Genomic DNA, 9,467 nt, shown 5'->3' on the forward strand with positions numbered 1-9,467 from the left:
TCACTTTTTTATTCTTTTTTCTTTCTGCTACTCTAATTGAGTGGGTTCCACTGCTTTGTCTTCGAGTTGACCAGTTCTTCCTTCTGCTTCATCTAATCTTATGTTAGCCCTTTAGTGTATTTTTCAGTTTGCTTTTTGAATTCTTCAGCTCTATGACTTCTATTTGGTACTTTATTTTATTTTCTATTTCTATGTTGAACCTCCACTGTCCATCCATTCTTCTCCCTGGTTAAGTAAACATAATTATGACTATTACTCTGAACTCTTTTTCAGCTAAATAACTTATTTACATTTCATTATTTTTTTTTCCTGAGGTTTTATGTTTTTCATTTGAAACATATTCCTTGTTTCTTCATATTTCTTGACTTTCTGTATTGGTTTCTATATAGATGAAACAGCCACCTCTCCCAGTCTTGAAGAAGTGGCCAACTGTAGGAGATGAAACTTCCTATTCAATCCTGCCTCAAATCTTTGTCATCTCTCAAATTTTTATGTTTTTCCAAAAAGCCTAACATATTTTTAATTGCTCCCAGTAGTTAAGGATGTGCCAAGACCTGTCATTGTCCCTAGGAGGAAGATCTCAGCATCTAGAGTGAGTCTGTTTGAAAGGCAGACTCCGAAGCAGTAGCTTCTAAAAGTATGCCAATACGTCCTATGCTGTGAGACCACAAGCATAAGCCCTGATGGCCACCAAAGTCAGGCAGTCTGGCAGTGTCCCCCGGGCAACAGTTGTATAAATCAGGGCTCCAGATAAGTATTTAAGCTCTTTTCTGGGCGATGCTGGCGAGTTGGAGCCAGGCAGAAGGACAGCACTAAGATGGTATCCACAGCCGATATTCTTTCAAGCAGCTCCATAGGCCACTAGATGTTCACCAAGCCCGAAACCTGTCCCGCAGGCTGAGGCTCCAAGGCTATCACCAAATATACAAGAAATAACACTTGGTGACAAAATGTGGAGAAAAGGGACCCTTGTACACTGTTGGTGAGAATGTAATTTGGTGCAGCCACTGTGCAAAAATAGTATGGGTGTTCTTCAAAAATTAAAAACAGAGCTACCATATGATACAGCAATTTCATTTCTGGGTATTCATTCACAGAAAATTAAAACACTAACTTGAAAAGATATATGCATGCCCGTGATCATTGCAACATTATTTATAATAACCAAGGTAAGGAAACAATGTAGCCGTCCATTTTGGGACATTGTCCATTGAATGAATGGGATAAAAAAATGATGTGTGTGTGTGTGTGTGTGTGTGTGTACATTGGAATATTATTCAGTCATAAAAAAAAGAATTAAATCTTGCCATTTTTGACAACATGGATAGACCTTAAGGGGATTATGCTAAATGAAATAAGTCAGACAGAAAAAGACAAATATGGGGTGTGTGCGTGGCTCAGTCAGTTGGGTGTCTGACTTTTGATTTCAGCTCAGGTTGTGATCCCAGGGTTGTGGGATCAAGCCCTGCATCAGGCTGTGTGCTGAATGTGGAGCCTGCTTGGTATTCTCTCTCTCCACCTCTGCCCCTCTCCCCTACTCGCACTGCCTCTCTGTCTCTCCAGAATAAAAAAAGAAAAAGAAAAAGACAAATAAAACAACAACAACAAAAACCCAGAAAATCTCTACAAATGTTAGTGAGGTTCAGACATGTACTTTGAAAAAGAGCTTGGGCCAATTTGGAGATAGTTAGGAAGCTCTGCTCTAGAGTAATTTCCTTAAAGCCATTTAAAGAACAACTCACCATAAGAAATATATTTTACTTCCAGACCACATACATATACACATGAAACCAGAAACAAAATTTTGCTGAACACTATCCTATGTACCTTGTAACTTATTTGCTATTTTTAAAATTTTATTAATTTTTATATGTTTCTGATGTTCTAACCGATATAGACTTTAGCCCAATAAACACTTTTATAAAATATTTTAAAAAAATTGGGTAAGGCTTTTCTTTGTTATTTGTTATAGCACCTAAAGCAAGTTTAAGTGTAGTGATTTGAATAGTGTTTCCCAAAATTTCATGTCCACTTGAAATCGCAGAATATGACCTTATTTGGAAATAGGGTCTTTGAAGATATAATTAGTTATGGAACTAAATATGAAATCATCGTGTAATAGGACGGTCTCTAATCTGATAACTGATGTCCCTAAAAGAAGAGGTGAGGGGGCATCTGGGTAGGTCAGTCAGTTGAGCAGAGTCCAACTTTGGCTCAGGTCATGATCTGACAGTTTGTGAGTTTGAGCCCCAATCCAGCTCGGTGCTGTTAGTGCAAGCCCACTTCAGATCCTCTGTTCCATCTCTCTCTGTCCCTCCTCTGCTCACTCTCCCCCGCCTCTCAAAGATAAATAATAATAAAGAAGAAGTAAGGACATAGACATGCAGGGGAAGACAAGGTGACGATACCAGTAGAGATTGAGGTGATGTGTCTACAGCTAAGCAATGCTAGGACATGCCAAAGGGTGATAGCACAAGGAAGGGTTCTTCTCCAGAGCATGGGAGCATGGCCCTGCTTACCTCTTGACTTCAGACTTATGGCCTCTACAACGGAATTGTGAGAGGATACATTCTGTTATCTTCTTCTGGAATGCTGTATATAAAATTGACCATTTGTATTTTCTGTGAATTTTAAAATATTTTATTTTGCAAAAAGTAACTAATGAAAAAATTTAAAAATATTCATTTAATCTATGTATTATTTTGCATGTATTTTTATTTTAATATTATTAAGTATTCTAATTCGTGAACATGACACATCTCTCCCTTTATTCAAGCATTGTTTAATTTCTCTCAGTAATGTTTTATGTTTTCTAGTGTTGAGGTCCATTAAATCATTTATTAAATTTATTTCTGATAATTAATATTTTTCAGGATATTATTTAAAATTTCATTTTCTATTTATTCCTGGCATATAGTAATTTAAATGGTTTTGCATATTGAACTTATATTTTGCAATCTTGCAACATGCATTTTTTATTTATTATTTATTATTATTTTTAAATGTTCATTTATTTTTGAGAGAGCACAAGCAGAGGAGGGGCACACACACACACACACACACACACACACAGAATCTGAAGCAGGCTCTGAGCTGTCAGCACAGAGCCCAATGCGGGGTTCAAACTCAGGAACAGTGAGGTCTTGAACTGAGCTGAAATCAGACACTTACCTGACTGAGCCACCCAGGTACCCCGCGACATGTATTTATTTAATTGATTAATTTATTTTCTGCAACATGTATATTTAAAAATTTATCCATAGATTTCTTGTGCAGTCTTATTTCTTCATAATTCTTACATGTTTTCTATTTGCTTTATTGAGCTATTACCTCCCATTACAATTTTGAATACAAATGATGCAGACTTCTTTTTCTCATTCCTAATCTCAAAGGTAAAGCTGCCAAAATTTCTCCACTAAGTATGATATTTGATTATTGCTCAAATAACCTTGCCTATTTACATGTTTATAATTTTTATTTTGTAATAAAGGGTATCTATAAAATAATACTGGAAACTGCAGATGATATTATCTTCTAAGAGAAAGGGCTATTTCTTTCTTATTTTGGGCAAACACAGTAATGTTCTGTGTTCTTCTCAGTTCTCCTAAGGATTAGGCTGAAAGATAACTGAAAAACAATTTGAGTAAGACTGATTATGTATCTGAGTTGCCCTTGTATTCTTGTGTATTTGATTTGGGAACTTGACAGATCTTTGTCTGCTCAGCTCAATATATTAACAACTGACCTTCAGAGCTTTTTAATTAGGTTTTTAGCTTACCATTCCATAGGGCTTAATCATTTGGATAATGTTTTGAAATGAAAACTGACCATGTAGTTTTGAGGTTCTTGAAGTTGTCATTTGTATCACTCAGCTTCTCAATGCTAAAATGATTGCTGCTTTCCCTCTCCCCAACAGTCACCTGACAGGACCAATTTTGGATTTTTCGCCCCAAAACTGAACCCAACATTGGAACACACTGTGTTTGCAGAAAAAAACAAAAAACAAACAAACAAAAAAAAACTGTTCAGACTCAGGGTCAGTCCAGCACCTCGTTTGGGTTTTCATTTTTTGCCTATTTTATTTCAGGCTCTATTTCTCTGGCACTTGTTCCTCAGGGCCCCATGACTGGGGGACATTTCATTCTACTTTGCACAAGCTTTTAGGCAAACTGCTGAATTCAGATTGAGGGGAAATCTGGCTGTGTTCTAGGGTCTCTCCAAGTCTCCACTTCACTCAAGTCTCTGGAAACTGTTAATAATCCCTTTACCAAGGACGCTTTGTCACCCAGGGCAAATAAAGTCAGTTTCATAATGTAATGAATGATAGATTAAAAATTCTGGTCAAATCCTCACTGGGGATAGCTCTGACATTCGGTTTTCAAAAATCTGATCTTCAGAGTAAAGCCCTGTAGTTGCCATTCTGTTTTAGATCATCATAATTTGCATATTTCTTGATATACACTAATTGTAAATTTTACAGGTTTCTGTAAGTTTTCATGGCCATTTCCAGAGGCAAATAAAAACGTGTAAATAGCAAAAGAAATAACTACAATTGTATTATGGAATGGATGTATTCTAATAATATTTTGAGTGAGGAATTACAAATGTTAGAAAATGAAAGTTTATTATTTATTGATTAGGTTCCAGGATACCACCACCTTTCCCCATCCTGTGTTTTAAAGGAAAACATCTCTGAGCCATGCGTTTAAAATCTTGAGGGGATCTTTTATATGAGTGAATAGTTTTGTGAAACACTGCATTATATCTTTCTGTGATCATAACTAATAATCTTGTGGTCTCTCTCTGGATTGACTTTTGTTTGGAAGCCTCTTCCTCTTCTTAATTTGAGAATCTTGGACAGGTTGAAAATGAGAAGCAGTTTTGTCACACAAGTCTTGGCCACTTTATATTCACTTATCTCCTTCTCACTTTTTAGTATAGGCAGCTATATGTCCAATTCTCTACCTTTCGCTAGATCATTCAGTTTCCCATTCCCATCATTCACATTAGTTCAGAAAAGGATGTTGGCAAGGTTTTCTCTACTATGTAAAAGACACCTTTTCCTCTGGTTTACAGTAATCCTCACTCTCTTTTAAGTGCTCATCTACAAACTCCTTGAAAGCCATTGGGTTTCTACTAGCACCCTTCTTTACAGTCATTCCCATGCACTCCTCCTCCCCTCCCCTGTTCTGAAGCCACATGTTCTAGATTTTGTTTTAGTGACATTCTATGTAGGTTTCAGAATCCGTTCCAATTATCTATTTCTGCATAACAAGCAACCCCATAATATAATGCCCCCAAGCAATGACAGCATTTGTTTTATTTGTGGATTCATAGTTTGGATTGGGCTGGGATAGCTTATCCCTGTTTCACTTAGAGAGAGATGGGAAGCTCAAGGCTGAAGTCAGGTCAAGTCTTGTTCATTTGCATGTCTAGTGGTTGATGATGGTGGTGGCTGGGACTTTAGCTAGAGCTAAACATCTAGATGTGTCCTAGTTTGTTTTATATTTGGTAAATGTGTCTCAATGATAAGCATCTCAAAATGTGATTATTTTAGTGTCTTTCTATATATTTTTTCTTATAATCTGTGTACATGTATCTTTTATGTATTTCTTATGTGTTATTGATCTTTTTTAAATTGACAGTAATTTTTAAATATATATTTTATGTTAGTTTGTATTACTATAAGTGTGATGAATATTTTATTGACCTGTCTTTTCATTTTCTTGATATGTTGTTGATATATACAATCACATAATTCCAATTCCAGTTTAATCACTTGGTTTTAATAGTTTCTTCTTATGACACCTTTTTAAAAAATATTTTTGTCCTAAACACTTAAAGATATGGTCACATTGTATCTTCTCTAGTTTTCAAAATCTTACTCCTTACATCGTCCAATTTATCTGATGGGGATTTTTTAAACATATAATGCTAGGAAAGGATAGTAATTAATTTCATTTATTAACTTAATGGGCTAAGGGATCCCCAGATAGCTGGTAAAGCATTAATCCTGGCTGTGTTTATGAGGGTGTTTCTGGAAGATACTAGCATTTGATTCAGTAGAGTGAGTAAAGAGTCACACTTACCAATGTGTGTGGACATTATCCATTCCACTGAGGACCATGCTGGAACAAAAATGTGAAAGAAGGACAAATTTGCTCTCTTTTCATGAGCCAGAACATTCATCATTTCTTGCTGTTGGTCATTGGAGCTCCTGGTTCTAGGGCCTTTGGACTCTGGGACTTAAAAAAGCAGCCCCATTGCTCTCAGGCCTTTGGACTTGGAGTGAATTATAGGCTGGCTTTCCTGGTTCTTTAGCTTACAGACAGAGGCAGTGCAAGCAAATTTCTGTAATAAATCTCTTCTTATGTATATCTTTATATATCCTATTGGTTCTGTGTCTCTGAGGTCAGTTTCTCTGACTTACACAGAAAGCATGCATATTCAGTTTTGTCCCCCCCCCCCCAGAACTGTTCTTGAATATAATCCAAAGAAAAGTTTTGTGTGCGTTATTTTTCTTTATATCCATTTAAATTTGTCAAACTGCATCATTCTAATCATCTGTAAATTTACAGATTACTTGACTGCTTAATCTATTAATTGCTAAAATAAGTTAAAATGTGGGTCTCTAAAAGTAAATTTCTAATGTTATGCTTCTGGTTTGTTTGCTTCATATGTTTTCAACTTAGGTATTAGATACATTAAGTTTGTTGTCTTTCAAGTAAATTTAACCTTTCACATAGATGTTACATACTATAGAAGGCACTTCTTTCTATGTATATTTTCTTATCCTACCTCATGGCTATAAATATTACCTCTTTGCAGATGATTTCTCTTGTCTGTATTCTAAATTCTGACCTCCTCGCAGAGATGTATTGCTATATTTCCAAAAACTTGCTAGACGTTTTCAATAGAACATTTCATTAGAATTTCAAGTATAATCTGTGCCCAAATAAAATAACCATGTTCCTTCTTAAAACCCACTTCTCTTTCTGTTTTGTCTGTTTCTTTTAATAGTGTCATTTTGAGCAAGACACTCATGCTTATACATGACCTTTTCACTATCCCTTGTTTTATATTTGTGTTTTCAATTTAGTTGTCAAGTGCTGTTGATTTTACCTCTACAGTGTAATTGTGATCGGTCCATACCCACTGCAACAAGTGTTGAAGGTCCTCAATCTTCTCTCTTTGATAATTGCAAATCAACTTGATTTCCCCGATTGTACTATCAACTATATCCTATGCTTTTTAAATTTTTTTTAACGTTTATTTATTTTTGAGACAGAGAGAGGCAGAGCATGAACGGGGGAGGGTCAGAGAGAGGGAGACACAGAATCCGAAACAGGCTCCAGGCTCTGAGCTGTCAGCACAGAGCCCGACGCGGGGCTCGAACTCACGGACCGCGAGATCATGACCTGAGCTGAAGTCAGCCGCCCAACTGACTGAGCCACCCAGGCGCCCCATCCTATGCTTTTTATATATCATCTTGCAGATCAAACTTTCTGAACAAATCGTTATATAATGTTCTTTAAAAATGACATAATAACATAGTGATTAAATACATGGCTTTGGAATCTGATGGTCTTCTTGTACTAAATATCTTCTGTTTGTTTCCCGGTCTATTCAGATCCACTCTATTCATGTCCACTTTGTTTTAGCCTGCTGCAAGAGGCTGAAGTGTCATGCGCTGTCATATTCCTCCTGCTCTTCAGCTTCTTGTAGATTGTTTATTCACCGTGTCTTTTCCTTGCAGTCAGGCTGGCTGTGTTCTACTGCCAAAAACCACAGCTCCTATCAGTGTGGTCTTCATGCATTGCCTTCTTTATGCCTGTAGATAGAGGAATAGAACTATTTCTTTCTCCTATCATTAGGGCATCACTCTATCCCTAGTAGTTTTCCTACATGATATCTTTATAGATAATCTCTCCATTGAACCCTTCTGTATTATACTAATTGTATTGTGCCATCGTTTTCCTGATTGGGAATTGTTTTTAAGTCCTGGCCTTGCCACTTATTACTGGACAAACTTGGGGAATTTATTTAATGTTTCGGAGTCTTACTTGGTCATCTGAAATGTGCATTAAGTAATTTCCTGGAAAAGTTGTGTCATATACAATATTCAGTGAATAATATATTATTATTTATAAAATATAAATTCTTTAGCTTTTGATTAAAGATACATCAGAGGGAAATGAAAGGTAAAAAATACTCTCCTATTTCAAAAAATAATATCCAATTCTGGGACACATCCCACAGAGCTGCACAGTACCTCTCCAGTGGAATTGAGCCACAGTTGTCCACAATGAAAACCAGCTCAACAAAGGACCCTTGAACTGGCTCTCCTCTTTGCCTGCTTTGCTATTCTGTATTCCCACTCCTCTATATTTGATCACTTCCCCAAAGAAACACTTTGTATCTGAACCCTTACTTCAGGCTCTTTTGTCGAGGGAATCCCAAACTAGCACAATATACTGGGATTACTTTTTGGATAACATGGTCAAAAGAGTTTTTGGTTGTAAGGTAAAGATCAAGCTCTAGTCACTAACATAGTGTCTGAGAATTGCTGAAGCTAATATTTTACTGTTCTGCAAAAGCATTTCTTGTTCCTTAAACTTTTATAACCAACATTTTATCAACATTTATTACCAATGTTTGGGACTGGGAGAAAATAAAAACTATATGTCTATATGTAATGGTATTGACTCTGTGGTAAAGGTAAAGGTAGTAAAGATGTAAAACTCAGTGTGCAACTTTACCAGGTAAATGATGGAATATTTTGGTATTGGATGTTAATGTTTATTTCTGTTGACATAAATATAGTTGTTTCATTTAGAAATATCTAATTTGTGGTGGTATCAAGCCAGTTTTATATGATTTCATTTATTATGTGGCACACATTTTCCATTACTGTATGAATTTTTATATATACTAAAAAGCAGAGTGCTCTAAATCACAGCAAAAAATCCATAATAAAATGTTACTCTTTTTGAAATTTATACCTCATTTTTGCTAGTTTTGACTGGATTACACTCTAATATGCATTCAGTGTAATTTAACAAATATTTACGGAGTGACAGTGCAGTGTAACTGGATGCCCATACTTCAACAATTCTTTATCCCTGAGCTCAGTATCTGGTTCACGAAGACTGAGCATCTGATTTAAAAATACCATTAAATATATGAAAAGCATAAAGTTCTAACAGACCAGGACCTGTTTTTTTAGTCTGTTAATGCAATAACAAGAGAGTATCAGTGTTACACAGCACAATATATATTATATATTTTTGTGTTTGTGTGTGTGAGATAGACCTCAAGGACTTACATTTCCTTTCCAAAGCCTAATAAAGCACTCTGGGATCCTCCAGTGTGCCACCTATCCTATTCTGTACAGACTACATTTCTCACCAAACTGTTAACACACCTCCATAAACAACTAGACAGTCAATGAGAAGCTATGTTTATTT

This window comes from Panthera leo, chromosome B3, assembly GCF_018350215.1.
Source record: "Panthera leo isolate Ple1 chromosome B3, P.leo_Ple1_pat1.1, whole genome shotgun sequence".
In the NCBI taxonomy this organism is placed as follows: domain Eukaryota; kingdom Metazoa; phylum Chordata; class Mammalia; order Carnivora; family Felidae; genus Panthera; species Panthera leo.